Source organism: Stenella coeruleoalba (assembly GCF_951394435.1).
Source record: "Stenella coeruleoalba genome assembly, chromosome: X".
Lineage (NCBI taxonomy): Eukaryota > Metazoa > Chordata > Mammalia > Artiodactyla > Delphinidae > Stenella > Stenella coeruleoalba.
Genome location: NC_137152.1, coordinates 2,654,781 through 2,670,486, shown reverse-complemented (window position 1 = coordinate 2,670,486; position 15,706 = coordinate 2,654,781). Strand labels below are relative to the sequence as shown.

Here is a 15,706-nt window from a genome sequence, read left to right as displayed (position 1 = left end):
CCTTAGATGTAATTTATCGTAGATCCAGCATTGAAGATAGAAGAAGAACTCTTCGAAGACACTGAAGGATATCTACTTTTGTCTCTATTTAGTGTGTAGTCAGGGGACTCGCTATACCTTGAATGAATGAATGAATGAGTGAACGGTCTAATGCCTATAATATCGTATAGTAGAGAAAAATATAGCTAATATGATGTACAGTGCTGTCTATAATCACTCTACCTGAAAACTAAACTGATGGCCCATAAATATTCTTGGCGATACTGTTTTTTACCTGCGTCTGACCTGATTTTATTCACCCTATGAATTGACCTCTGGTGGGTGAAACTCTGCTTCTGTCCCCCCATCCTTTCTTGGTGGTGTTCCGTGTTTTACTGTACGTACAGGAACTAAAACTTCTGTTCGCCTCGCTGAAGGCTCTTTTGACTTTAATTCAGCGGAATGCACCTCTTTTGGTCTGGGTTCAGCTTCCAGCCTGAAGTGGGTTTTGTTGTCGTCGTTGTGTTTTGTTTTCTACCCTGCTCTTTGCTGCCCCCGGGGGAGCATTTCTCCACCAGCCCTTTATCTGCTCTCTCTGGTTCAGGCCCCTCCTGCAGCATGCACCGTTTCTGTTATCCAGGTCCACCATCGGACATCTGTGTGGGGCACACGACACAGAGAACAAAATACCTATGACAGACACATTCATGTGGTTTGGAGAGAAACAGTCAATACCAGCATGTCGTTTCAGCACCCCAGGTAGAACGCTTATGATGCCCTAATGGAGCCTCTCCAGGCATCCGGGTGTAGTTCAAACAGAGCACAGCCTTTAAGGGGTGGCGGTTGGGAGGAGGGGGTCCCAGGGAGAGGCCAGATTTTAAGGAAGAATCTGAGTGCCTGCGTGCAACCAAGGTCAGCTCTCAGCGCTCAAATCAACACCGCCACCTGCTGGCCTCCCTATGGAACTGCACGCGCCATCGAGCTGTCCCGGGGATATTTTGCAGAGGTTCCTTGAGCGTCAGCAAAGCTATTTCTGTCACAGCGCCTATGAACACGCAGCACTGCTCTCAGATGAAGTCTCGTGCGCCATGCGTGCAGTAAACATACTCCCTGCAAAAGACATCCTGGGTGACAGTGAATCTGACCTGCCTGGTTGGGGATGCAGACACATTCTTGGACATTTCTGTGTATGAGAATCCCCTGGCACTTTTCAAATATTCCATTGCCAAGGGTGCATTTCAGAGCAATTCAATAAGTCGCTGAGGGTGGTACTTAGCATTCCGTAGTTTTAAAAAGTTTTCTGGTGATTCCAGTGGACGGCTAAGCTCACAGGGTAGAACATCTAGGTTCTGCATGGCTCAGCTGAGAAGGTTGTCCATTTGGAACTATGAACTACGTAGTTGCCATAGCACGGTTGTTATTGAAAGCAGCTTTGGAAACCTCACTGCATTAGGATCTAGGCAACAACATTCCTAGTTTTGCTTCTGTGAATGACAGCTGCTTGCTGTGGGGCAAACCACCCTTAGTTGGGTCATTTCCCCCTTTGTTTAAGGGGTTATGGGCTGTGTGCCCTCTAAGGGATTAGTGACTTAAAATTCTGCTCATCTCTGTCAGCTGCAGAATAATTATGGCAGATTCGATGAGAGCAGAAAGGCAAGTTGGGCTGTGCCTTGGCCCTCAGGAGGTGTGGTTCAGAGCTCCTGCTTCACTGGCAATAATCGTATGTTATGACATGTAGAGTTAAATATTAATAATTTATGGCAGAGAATTTGCTAAGTAAATCATGCTCATTGGACCAACTTAACTTCATTTAAAAAAAAAAAATACCAGTAGAGTTCACTGAACATCAAAAGCTCCCAGAACTTTCTTGCTAACTAAAAACACTTCTGATAGAATAGCATAAAGTTCACCGGGTCAGGTAATCTTATGTTTGTTTGAGCTGTGAATTCTAAAATGAACATAAAATTACCTGACCCAGTTCTTAAAATGTACAGAGAAAATAACAAAGGAAGGACAAAAAAATTAAATGAAATACCCAACAGCTATGTACCAGTGCCGGAATATAAAAGTCAATGCTCAGACTGTCTTGCGTGGGTATAAAATAGGGGACGTTAAATGAGAGCGTTTTTAGCCTGATCCTATTACTTGTGAGCTGCAAGATCCCGGACAATTGTCTCATGCTGCCCGATACCCAGATCTTTCCAGCATAAAGCCATACCAGTGCAAAGGAGTTTAAGGGCAGATTAAATGAAATAATACACGGTGAAAGTACCTTTAAGTCTGTAACGTGCTGTAAAGTACTACTGACACGTGAAATCACTACATCAAGCATACCGGAGGGTGGGATTTACACAGTCTCCAGTAAATACTTACCCGGCACCTCAAACATCCAACAAACAGCGTTTATCAAATATGAACAAGGGACTTTGTAGTCCCTTACAAAGCGTATTATGTAGATTAAACCCATATGTCTGTTACAAGAAAGACTGGTGTCCATCCGACATCCTATCCCATCAGTGGGTACTGGACAGACAGGAAAACATTGTTGAATTAAAACTTAACTATAAAAAGTTGACATTTGATATGTGCCTCTCTGTAAGACGTTATAATACCCGTGAGAAGGTTAGCAATCTTCCCCCCCCCCCCCGCCCCCATAGGGAAACACTCCTCTGTAAAATCCTGAAATTTTCTTCTAGGTCCCCAAAAGGGGTCATTCCTGCTTCAAATGCCCTACTCAGTGAGTCAGCATTTTACTGTGCTCAGATGTTTGCACATGTCTCACCGTGTTCTTGCAGGCTGTGCTCTCGCTGTGTAAATCATGGCAAAGCAGGTTTCCAAAGGGAAGAGCTCACCTTCGATTTCAACAGCATAATATATTTGAACTGTCTCTACTTAATCACCAGATATCGGAGGGAGAAAAAAAGAGGGATAAGCACATTCTGACCCTTAGTGAGCCTGGCAGAAGAAAGCAACGCTCTTTATCTTTTGCGTTCAAGTGGGGTTTGCAGTAAAAGTTATAGCTCTTTTCAATGGGTGAGGGAAAAAAATTCCAATGGAATTTCTCTCACAGGCAGAGGTATGATGAAGTATCCCTTCCGGGCATCGTTTCTTTTTTTCTGGAACGAACTGAAATGTATGATTCTCCCTCGAAGGGACTTTGGAAAAATATAAAGCTAAAATGCTGCACTTCCCGCTACTCACAATTAAATGATGAAACTCAGCCCAGTCAACTACATTTGGGTTGACTGAAATCATTGACATTAATTTTGTTAATCTCTGGCACAAGATAATGAATCTCAACGCACGTCATTATAAAGGCAGCGCGATCCGGTCTCCTGTTCACAGAAAACCCAGGAACTACAAACCATAAGCTACATGTGGGTATTTTGAGCAGACAAATCAGGAATCTAATTTCACATCTGAGCTTATCAACCAACTTCTTTCACATTCTTGGAAGGTGCGGGGAGACTGCAAAGCAAAAGGTTTCTTCTTGCTGATGAATTGGCTTTGGAAGAGTTTTACCGGCTAGGTGGTCACTCTCTGGTTTTGGTCTATTTTTAACTGAAGTAGAGTTGATCTACAACATTATATAAGTTACAGGTGTACAATATAGTGATTCACAATTTTTAAAAGTTACACTCCATTTATAGTTATTATAAAATACTTTCTCTATTCCCTGTTCTGTACAATATATCCTGTGGCTTATTTATTTTATACATGTTAGTTTATACCTCTTAATCTCCTCCCCCTATCTTGCCCCTCCTGCCACCCCCAACTTACAAGAAGCCACTAGTTTGTTCTCTGTGTCTGAGTCTGCTGCTTTTTTGTTATATTCGCTAGTTTGTTGTATTTTTTAGATTCCCCATATAAGTGATATCATATGATATTTGTCTTTCTCTGTCTGGTTTAGTATGATAATCTCTAGTTGCATACGTGTTGCTGCAAATGGCATGAATGCATTCTTTTTGACGGCTGAGTAATATTCCATCGTACACATGTATGACATCTTCTTTATCCATTCCTCTGTCAGTGGATACTTGTGTTGTTTCCACATCTTGGCTATTGTATATAGTGCTGCTATGAACATTGGGGTGCATGTATCTTTTCTAATTAGAATTTTCATCTTTTCTGTATATATGTCCAGGAGTGGGATTGCTGGGTCCTAGGGTAGCTCTATTTTTAGTTTTTTAAGGAACCTCCGTACTGCTTTCCACAGTGGCTGCACCAATTTACATTCCTACCAACAGTGCAGGAGGTTCCCTTTTCTCCACACCCTCTCCAGCATTTACTGTTTGTAGATCTTTTGATGATGGCCATTCTGACTGGTGTGAGGTGATACCTCATTGTAGTATTGATTTGCATTTCTCTAATAATTAATGATGTTGAGCATCTTTTCCTGTGTCTGTTGGCCATCTGTATGTCTTCTTTGGGAAAATGTCTGTTCAGGTCCTCTGCCCGTTTTTTTTTTTTTTTTTTTAATTAATTTATTTATTTTGGGCTGTGCTGGGTCTTCGTTTCTGTGCGAGGGCTTTCTCTAGTTGTGGCAAGCAGGGGCCACTCTTCATCACGGTGCGCAGACCTCTCACTATCGCAGTCTCTCTTGTTGTGGAGCACAGGCTCCAGACGTGCAGGCTCAGTAGTTGTGGCTCACGGGCCCAGTTGCTCCGCGGCATGTGGGACCCTTCCAGACCAGGGTGCGAACCCGTGTCCCCTGCATTGGCAGACAGATTCTCAACCACTGCGCCACCAGGGAAGCCCCCGTATGCCTGTTTTTTAATCAGGTCGTTTGGTTGTTTGTGTTTTTTGTTGTTTGTTTGTTTGTTTTTGATGTTGAGTTGTATGAGCTGTTTATATTTTGAATATTAACCCCATATTGGTCATATCATGTAGCTGAAAACCACCAGTGACACATACAGTTGAAAAATTTGGGTTTCATACTTGGTACAGAAAGAGACAACTCAGCATGGGTGTCATAGACTTTAAAAAGGCCCTCGCAAAGATGGCAGTTCCAAATCCCCAGAATTTCTTCATAGTCCCTTATTCTGCAAAAAGGACTCTGCCAATGTGACCAAGGCCCTTGAGATGGGAAAGTGATTCTCTAATATCCAGGGGGGCCCAATGTCATTGCAGGGGTCCTTATGAGACGGAGGCAAAAAGAGATTTGCACACACACAGGGGAAAAGGAGAAGTGATGACAGTACAGAGAGACATTTGAAGGTTCTGCAGATTTGAAGATGGGAGGGATGTGGCCACAAGCCCAGGGACGCCTGGAGCCCCCAGAAGCTGAAAGAGGCGGGAAGGACCCTCCCCTGGAGCCTCTGGAGGGAGCGCGGTCCTGGGACACCTTGAACTCAGAACAGGACCTTATTTGGAAACAGGGTTTTTGCAGATGTTATGAAGTGAAGGGTCTGAGATGAGGTCCTCCTGGATGAGGGTGGCCCTGCATCCAATGACAGGGTCCTTGTAAGAGACAGAAGAGAGACCCAGACACAGAGGAGAAGCCCCGGGAAGACAAAGGCAGAGACGGGAGGGATGCGGCCACGAGCCCAGGGTTGCCTGGAGCCCCCAGAAGCTGGAAGAGGCGGGAAGGAGCCTTCCCTGGAGCCTCTGGAGGGCGCTCAGCCCTGCCCACACCTTGATTCCAGAACTGTAAGAAGATATATTCCTATTGTATTAGGTCAACAGCATTGTAACTTTTTGAAAAGTAGCCTCGGGAAGCTTTAATACACCATGGAAGTCTGTTCTGGCTACATGTGAGGTAGACTGGAAGAGCTGTTATAGTTTATTTTTTTTTTAGTCTCTCTCTCCTTGTGATAAAATACACGTAACATAAATTTTACCATTGTACCCATTTTAAAATAGACGATTCAGTGCCATTTAGTATGTTTGCTATGCTGTGTGCTACGACCTCTATATGCTTCCAGCTATTTTCAACCCCAAAGGAGATCCTGTACCGCTAGCAGTCCCTTCCCATTCCCATCCCTCACCTCCTTGTAACCACCAATCTGCTTTCCATCTCTGTGGATTTACTTCTTCCGGACACTTCATATGAATGGCAGCAAACAATACGTGACCTTTTTAGGGCTTCTTTCTCGTGCCATAGTGATTTTAAGGTCCATGCATACCGCTTCCCACCTGTAGCCTCAAAGAAGAAAGAGTGAGAGAGAGAAGAAAAGAAGGAAAGGAGAGGAGAATAGAAAAGAAAAGAGGGGGAGACATAAATTAGGAGGTTGGGATTAACATCACACTACTATATATAAAATAGGTAAACCGCAAGGACCTACTGTAGAGCACAGGGAACGATATTCAATATATACAACTGTATTGTAATAACCTATAATGGAAAAGAATCTGAAAAGAATATATGTATAACTGAATCACTCTGCTGTATACTTGAAACTAATACAACATGGTAAATTAACTCTACCTCAATTTAAACAAAAAAAAAGGAAAAGGAAAGGAAAAAGCACAGCACAGGTGCTGGCAAGACTATGGAGAGATGGAAACCCTCAGACACTGCCGATGGGAGCGGAAAACAGTAGAGCTCTTGTGGAAAACAGTTCGACGGCTCCTCTGTAAGATAAGCATAGCGTTACCATATGAGCCCAGCAGTCTCCTTTCTTTTCTACTTGTTTTTCCTGGGAACCCTTCCTCACAAATCTCTTTCCTAGGAACCTTTGGCCCTGGATAGGTTTTTAGAGAACCAGAAAGAAGGCGAGTGCAACGCACCTACTGAATCCTGCAGGAAAAAAATCGTGTTGCTTGTTGTCAGAAATCCCCAGTAAATGGCACAGCTAAAGAATTCCAACTACGCTCTTCTAGAAATTTCCAAGAGAAAACACAAAACAGTAGACTTTTATAGGTCAGATCCCTGCCATATAGACACCTAAAAAGCAGGTTACATAACATCATCTTTTCCTAGAGAAGATCTCCCCCCTTCCATGGCAGTTACCAGATGGGATGCTTATTTCTCATTGACCTGGCTAAGCCCCCCTTCATTTTCCAGTTTTAGTAGAAATTTCTGCTGCCATCCAAGTCTTTTTCCTGATGCAAATGGAATTTCTTCAGTGTCGTCACGTGCTTGCTGCAGGTATTTTGAAAGCTCTTGACACATCCTCGTGACACAAGAATTTGAACGAATCATAAGCAACAGTGTTAAGTGAGCAGAATGCAAGTAAAATAGCACATACTTATGTGCGAAATAGTTACATGATTTCTTTCTGTACGTAGAAGGGAGCAAGGAGTAGAAGGCAAATAGTGAAAGCCCTGATCTCCACATGGTAGGTGCATAGATGTTTGCTTTCTTGTTCAAAATCCTCTCATCTTGATAGATATTCAAGTTGAGAATACTAGACATGTGATTTGGGTCTCAGCTCCCTGTGGCTATTATCTGTGACTGGAAAAGCAAATCCAGAAAGACTGCTTTGCCACTATGGAGAACACCGTGGAGGTTCCTCAAAAAACTGAAAATATATAGAGCTACCATAGGACCCAGCAATCCCACTCCTGGGCATAATTCCAGAAAAGATAAAGATCTAATTTGAAAAGATACATGCACCCCAATGTTCATAGCAGCACTATTTATAATAGCCAAGACAAGGAAGCTACCTAAGTGCCTGTCAGCAGACGATTGTCTTACAAAGTGGTTTATGCACACAATAGAATATTACTCAGCCGTGAAAAAGAATCGAATAAAGCCATTTGCAGCAACATGGATGGACCTGGAGATGATCATACTGAGTGAAGTCAGGCAGGCAGAGAAAGACGAATATCCTAGGCTCTCACTTATCTGTGGAATCTAAAAATAATACAAATGAACTTATGTACAAACAGACTCACTGACAGAAAACAAACTTGTGCTTACCAAAGGGGAAGGTGGGGGGAGTAAATTAGGAGTTTGGGATTAACAGATACAAACTACTATATGTAAAAGAGATGAACAACAAGGGCCTACTGTATAGTACAGGACACTATATTCAATATCTTGTAATAACCTATAATGGAAAAGAATATGAAAAAAATATATATGTATAATAGAATCACTTTGCTGTACACCTGAAACTAACACAACATTATAAATCAACTATAGTTCAATAAAAAAACTATTTTCATTTAAAAAATCCAAAATCCTCCCCCAAAAGACTGCATTGTTTTCAGTTTCATTGGAGGGTCATATATGTCCCAGGTCTTGATAAACATACAGGGTTTTGTTTAGAGCTTGGACCACAAGCGAACATAGAAAATCACAGTTATTTCCAGAGAAAGATGCCAGAATTCAAAGGTACCTGGAAGTATCATGTTGGGGAAATTTTAGTAAGAACTGGCAAGTCTTAACATGGAGCAAAGAAGAAAAATTTGAAATAAAAACTTCCTTAAAATACGTAATAGAATTGAACACGAATCTGCCCTTAGATATTCCACGTGAGTGCTCTTAAAATAACATGTAGGGGGACTTCTCTGGTGGCGCAGTGGTTGAGAATCTGCCTGCCGATGCAGGGGACACGGGTTCGAGCCCTGGTCCGGGAAGATCCCACATGCCGCAGAGCAACTGAGCCCGTGCCCACAACCACTGAGCCTGTGCTGTAGAACCCGCAAGCCACAAATACTGAGCCGATGCGCAGCAACTACTGAAGCCCGCACGCTTTAGGGCCCGCATACTGCAACTACTGAGCCTGCGCTCTAGAGCCCGTGACCCACAACTACTGAGCCTGCGAGCCACAACTGCTGAAGCCCGCTCACCTAGAGCCCGTGCTCTGCAACAAGAGAAGCCACTGCAGTAAGAAGCCCACGCACTGCAACAAAGAGTAGCCCCCCGCTCGCTGCAACTAGAGAAAGCCCGCGCACAGCAACGAAGACCCAACGCAGCCAAAAATAAATAAACTTTAAAAAATCCATCAATCAAAAAAAAGAAAAACAAAACATACTGATATCCTTGTGATGAAGGTGCCTTGCTTTGGACTAATTCCCACATTGCAGATTTTTATTTAGCAACATGTCTCTTCTATTCAAAGTGCTGATTCATGACAAATCTGAATGAATGAATAAATAAATAAATAGACAATACATGTAAGGATGAAATTAGGGCTGCGAAGGAAGGGAGGTTTGGAAAAGAATGACCACGTCTTTGAGATGTTGTGGGAATCCTTGGCAATGTTTGAATCCCTGAGCTCACTGGCAAAACCGTTCACTGAACCACTAATTAAAGCCAGGACGATCAAGTTCACATTTCCCGAAGTCTGCGTTCTTCACGGTGGAAAGTCTTCCAGTGACTTTAAACAGGCATTGACTTATTCACATGTGGCCATTAATTTGTAGCATTGGTGAGAGCTTTGGAAATGGATGTGGACATTTCAAAACTCGAAGTGACCCAGACAGGGGATACAACCGTCCAGGCCACAAGACTGTCCCCATAAAAAGCACAAGCTAGCCATGGATACCCCTGTTCACAGCAATTAATACATATAAAATTGTATATCATCATCAGTCATAATATATATGTCACCTTCACCCCTGAGGATACCAGACGGCTGAAGTTCAGCTTTCAGCTTTTCATTTCATTTTCAGACCTTAGTCCCCATGTCTGGCATAATTTAGCCCCCCTCAGGACCCCAACTCGAGTTCACATCCTAGTACATAGGACTCAGGACTGGAGTGGTATTGAAAGATAGTATTTCAGGAAACTACTCCCATAGATAGGCAAATTCAACTATACATCAATAGAAGGGGAAAAGATAGCAAAGCTAATGTCACTAAGAGTCTTTAGATATTAGTAATCATATTTATTTCAACTATGGTATATGGGAAATATATGTAATCCAGCTAATGAGCGTCAAAAATGTTCGTGAAGATGTGTAGTGATTCTTACAGGTGCACTGTCAAATAAAACTGACGGAGGTCACGGGCTTGTAGATTTCTTTGAACATGGACGTGAGGACACAAGCCATTGTATTTTCCAGTGCAATTTGCCCATCAAGATTCTACTTCTCTTTAACTTAAAATAAGACGCTACATTCCGTTCAGGGGAAAAATCAATGAAGAAACGTTCAGCAATTTGAAAAGATCAAGGATGTATCGAAAGTACAAAAGAGACTGCATTTTAAAAATAATGGGCTTATGAATCCATCAGGGAGGTTTGACTAGCAAGAATCAACCATTCTAGGGAGAAGCAATTTTTGTTTTGTGCCAGTAAGAATTGGAATACAGGACGAGAGATGTAGGAATACAGGATAAGAAATGTTACTACCATAAAGTAGATTTAGAATAAACATATTACTAATTAAAATAAAACATTCATTGTAACAAATATTAATCACCTGCTAGTTGCCATAAAATGGCAATAAAATATATATAAATATAAATCTCATGTATTCTTAAGGAAATAATAACAAAGTGAGAAAATCAGCTGCAGCGGTCGAGGGAATTTTAAAGGCTATCAGAGTTTACTTTGCTTTATTAATAGGATTGTTACAGAGAAATATAACCTTCATCCATCAGCCCGTCAGTCACATGATGTGACCTGATCGTCTGTTACAGTACATAAAACTCAGACAGTGTTTAATAAATACTGCATTTAATCACAAATATCGCCCAGAGTTGGTGAGTCAATAGAAAAGTGATTCGGGAACTGAATAATGCAGATTTTGTTTGATTTTTAGGCAGAGTCCCTACAAATGTAAGGGATGGGGGTGTGTGAACAAAGGGCAGGTGAGTGGACTTTTATATCCCAGTGTGTTGAAGTTTTGTTGGACTCGCAATACTGATGAAAAGCCGAACGATACAAGGTGATGGCCAGACATTGGGATGACAGGAGTGGAAGGCATAGAGGTGATACAACTTTTCTGATGGCGATCTAGGGTATGACCATGGCAGAGAGTCAATGAAAGCAAGGTCCTTGAGGCTAAGGGGAAAAACGCATGGGTATCAGCAAAAATAAAGGCAGAGGCCATGTTGGATGTGAGGACAGCAAGCCAGAAGTTAACATATAGCCAAGGAATTGGAGACAGAGACCTGGGTGTTGGTAGATGATTGTGCAAGGATGATGGTGAGCCTGGTCTGCAGGTAGATGATTTATGAAGGATGATTCTGAGACCTGGTCTGTAGGGAGATGATTCTACAAGGGTGACGGTGAACAATTCAGGTTGTGGTGCTTAACGTTCAGAATTGGGTGTTTTCAGGTGGAGAAATGAAGAATAGTCAGGCAGGATCTCACAGGAACAAAGAGGACACATCCCCTCCTCATGGCTGGATAGAATGAGGGATGAGAAGAAAAATAAATACCTGTCTTTCTAAGCTGCACGAAAGCATCCGTAGACGTACAGCAGGCGTTTGTAGGAAACTGGTCCTTTCTCCTCCGGATGGAGCCTGGATGGCAGAAGGGACATTGTTGTAGTAGGAACAGGATGGCAGTGACATTTATTGGCAGTCGTAGTTCTGGAAATATCACAAAAATAGAATTTATATATTTATGAATAACAGGTGTCAGGCATTGGTCATTTATGGGCTGTGTGTTTGAACACTGGAATTACCATCAAGAAAAGAAATTTGAACTCTGTTCTTTTCTTGACATTTTACAAGCCTCATGGAAATAAAAGCTTTCAAATGTAGATGATAGATAGCTTACCTATGTCGACATCCTACATACATGATATATATATGTATAGCTACATAGATAGCCATAATGGATATATAGTGCATATCATATATGTGTGTGTATGAATATATGTATCTCTTTATATAGAGAACTTACGTAGAGTACGGAGGGAACCAGATGCCTGAGTTCTGTCCATGTGGTGGTCATGACCATGATAGGAAAAATATATCTCTATTGTATAAAGCCAGTTAGAATTCGGGGTATATATCCACGTGCAGCTGCCATTTATTCCAGCCAATACAGTGCTTTTCTCTGTGTTCGAAAAATGTACTAATCTAGTAACGTTCTGGGTCCTTTTATATGTATTTCATTAATTTTAAGTAACTTCTCAGAAGTTAAGGTACAATCGGATTGAATGTTATCAATCCATCCTCATACAAAGGATCGTTGTTTTTCTCCGAATTACTTTGTAGTAGCCACATGGCTTCTTAGCATCCAGAAATCAATCTTATTCTTAAAACATCGACTGTGTTTGCGATATTTGCCGTGGCCGTAGTTGATTTCACCGCCCTAAGTAAGTTACATCTCGATTGTGGCAGAGGAAAACAAGGTTTGTAAAGCACATCTGGGGATTCTCTGCTAAGTCTTGAACAATGGATTAAAGACAAAACGTAATGAAATCTACAAGCCCAGGTTTAGAATCTCCAATATGCATGTCAGCAAATTCATTTAACAAGTTTATTTTCTTTAGCGCTATATAATCTGATGATATACTGACTTCTGACCTAAAAGCCAATTCTTGGGCAGGGAAATGGATCAAGTGAATATGTTACTTAACTAAACATCCACTGATGAGATGAATAACAAAAACCAATTTAAAATGGGAAGTTCACATATATTCAAATGCCCAGAAGATTAAAAAAAGGAATTACGCATTTAAAGGTGTTTTATGGGATAATTATTTTCGAAAGTTTTATTTCTCTCCTGCCCTATTTTAATGAGGAAATAACTTCTGTCCTTGAAACTTGGTGTTTCGTGAATATGCTTCAACTCTTAACTACTGAGAACTCCTTCAACTGAGAATTCTATGAACTATAGTTGAAATCACATATTCAAACAGAGCAACCACTAATTCTTTTCATTGTTTGTATTGACCTTGCTTTTCCAAGAAAAATACGCTTCCGTAGAATGCACAGAATAATCTCTCCTTAACTATTAGAAGACTCGGATTTCATTTGTCCAGTAAGCTTGATAAACAGAATATAATTTGCCTTTCAAAAAGGGAAGCTTCGTTATGGTTCCTTTTGGTAGTGTTAGAAAGCCTCACGTTGCCTTCTATCTGAGGGCAAAGGTCGACATGCAAGTATGCCGTAATTGCTGTCCTTGAGAATGTAATTATTCACTTGGATGTTTTGGGCCACCTCTGAAAGCAGGTAACAGCACGGGCAGTCTTCAGGAGAATCAACAAAAATTTATGGTGTAGTAAACTTGGACTTGACATTTTTTCAGTGTGTCTAATCAGACAATCATGTATCGTTCAACACTCTGACAATAGATTAGCATTCCATGAAGATGTGAGGCTAGAACACAAGGAAAGTTTCTAATCGGTGAATCATTTTGAAGAAGAGTGAACTCTGCCTTCTGCAAAAGCATACTCTAAAAAAAAAATGTATTCTTCAGTTTAAATTATCTTACAGAGCAAGCTGACACCTTAAAAAAAAATAACCTTATGAGCAAATTATGTACCTACTCACTGATTTACAACCGTCAGTGAGAGTGTTATTCACTATTGTGATGAGTGAAAAGCATCAGGGCATCGTGTAGAAAAAATGGAGAAAAAGAAATCAGTGCATAGAGAACTAGTCATCCATTCTGCAAAATTATTTATTATATATTGCAACGGGATGAAACAGAAAGGAACTCCAAAGGCGATTATTGAGTTTGTGGGCTTTTGACACACATGCTGTGATCTTAAACAAGACAAATTTGAGAAACCTCTGTCTTGAAAATATATATTCAATATACTTTGAATTTTTAAAGATGGTAAGGTGGTCGGTTAGATATGCCATTAATTAGAGATGTCTGTTTGCAGTAGTAGCCTGTGAAGTATGACTTACATATTCCAAGGAATTCTACAGTGCTGGGCGAAATTAAACATTGGTGTACAGTTATTCTTAGATTAAGTATTTGACCATGTGCATTTATTATAAATAGCATAGAACACATCAGGTATCTATATTCGAATTTTTAAAAATTAAAAGGCTTAGACCCGCAAAGCCATAATCTTAACTTATTACTGTTTGCTAACAATTGTAATCAAGTGTTAAACCTTCAAAGTTCAAGAAATCAATAATTCATGATATGTTTTGCCCATTTGGAAAACAGTTGGACTGTATCAAATTGAAATGTGTACTAATCACATGATCCTGTAATTCCACTCACAGGTATCTATCAGAGACACGAAAACGTGTCCACACAAAGACTTGAACCTGAATCCATAATATCTTTATTTAAAATAGAAAAGAAAAACTGGAAACACCATATATTTATCAAATTCTGAATGGATCCACTTCTGTTTACCCATTCGTACAGTGAATAGTACTCATCAGTCAAAAGGAACAAAACATTTATACATGCATCAACATAGATGCATTTCAAAAAACTCTGTGCTAAGTGAAGGAATCCAGGCCGCAAGAGCCATTTATATGAAATTCTAGAAAAGACAAAGCCAGGGCCACAGTGAATGAATCCATGCTTGCCTGGGGCTGGGAGTAAGAAAGTCGGGCTGCAAAGGGGATGGAGAAACTTGTGAGGATGTTCACAGGGGTTTGTATCTTGAGCGTGGCAGGGATTACACAAAATAATACAGTCGACAAAACTCACAGACTTTACACTTCAAAAAGATGGGTGTTACTGTATGTAAATTGTACCTCAATAGTGCTGGGAAATACGTTTGACACTAAACTTCCATGGTTAACTTTGTGTATTCTCTCTCTCTCTCTACCTATCTAATCATCTATCGTTGATCTGTCTGTCATTTATCTCTGTATCTATCAATATTAGCTAGCTAGCTAGCTAGCTGTCATCTCTCTCTCTGTAACTACATATCTATGTCTGTCTGTCTACTATCTTACCTATCTGTCTATCTGTCTATCACTGTTCAGTTGAATGTCATGATACATAAAAGGATTCTGCTTTACCCTCATACCAGAGAGATCCAGGCAGTTTTCGGGCAAGAGCCTGGGCAGTCTTGACTCTGACCTTTATCTATTTAAAACTTCCCAGAGCAAATACACTAAGTCACCTCGTTGGCTTGACCAGTTAGTTGCTTGCGTGTTCTCTGAAACATCTCTTCATATAATAGACTTCAAGGAAGGACTGAGGCTCCTGACATACACGCCTGGAGTATTCATGACGACCTGTTTTCCAGAGAGGACGTATCTCCTTCACCTCGTGATTCTTGACCAGATACGAGCCTTGCCACTGAGCTCTGCAATGCACATATTTATCCAGTGTACCTTACTTCTCTTTTATACATGAAGAAAGATGCTCGAGGAACCTGAGGTACATGCCCACCATCACTTAGCTAGCGATAGTCAGGACCCCTTTGAATTAAACCACTGTGCCTTCCCCAACGCGATAAGCTGAGATGTAAAACTGCACGCGTGACATAACCCACAGATGCAGCAAAATGCATTCAAGGTGTCCATTTCACGCCTCTATCTGCCTCCTGCTAGCCAACATTTTATTCAGTGAGCGACCATGGTTGATATTTATTTGCAGCCTGTCCTCTTCAAAAATGCACTGTGTTTCCATCTAGAGTATGAAAAAAAAACGCTATGAAAAATGGATGCTATCTTAGACTAAAATGTTATTCCTCAGTCAAGGTCTGCTGATCTTACCATACCTGTCTAGGTGTGTGGAGTTGTTTTTATTTTTATTTTTTGTAACGCACAGGTTTTACTGATTGCTTCTGAAGCTTGCTGGTATGAAACGGCATTTCTACAGAAAATCAGGGATAAAATCCATTTTCTCTAAATTTTTATCACCACCCAAATTCTGTCCAGGGGTTCTGAATTAAACTGTACAGGTAGGACATAAACCTGAGATATGATTTGCATAGGGATATATTAGATA

At 41.0% G+C, this 15,706-nt stretch overlaps 1 long non-coding RNA gene across 3 annotated transcripts in view; it reads left to right on the top strand.

Moving 5' to 3' along the window:
* LOC307179976 overlaps positions 1 to 15,706 on the top strand; it is a 590,142-nt gene that overhangs the window by 478,409 nt on the left and 96,027 nt on the right. The gene's annotated exons all lie outside the window — the stretch shown is intronic.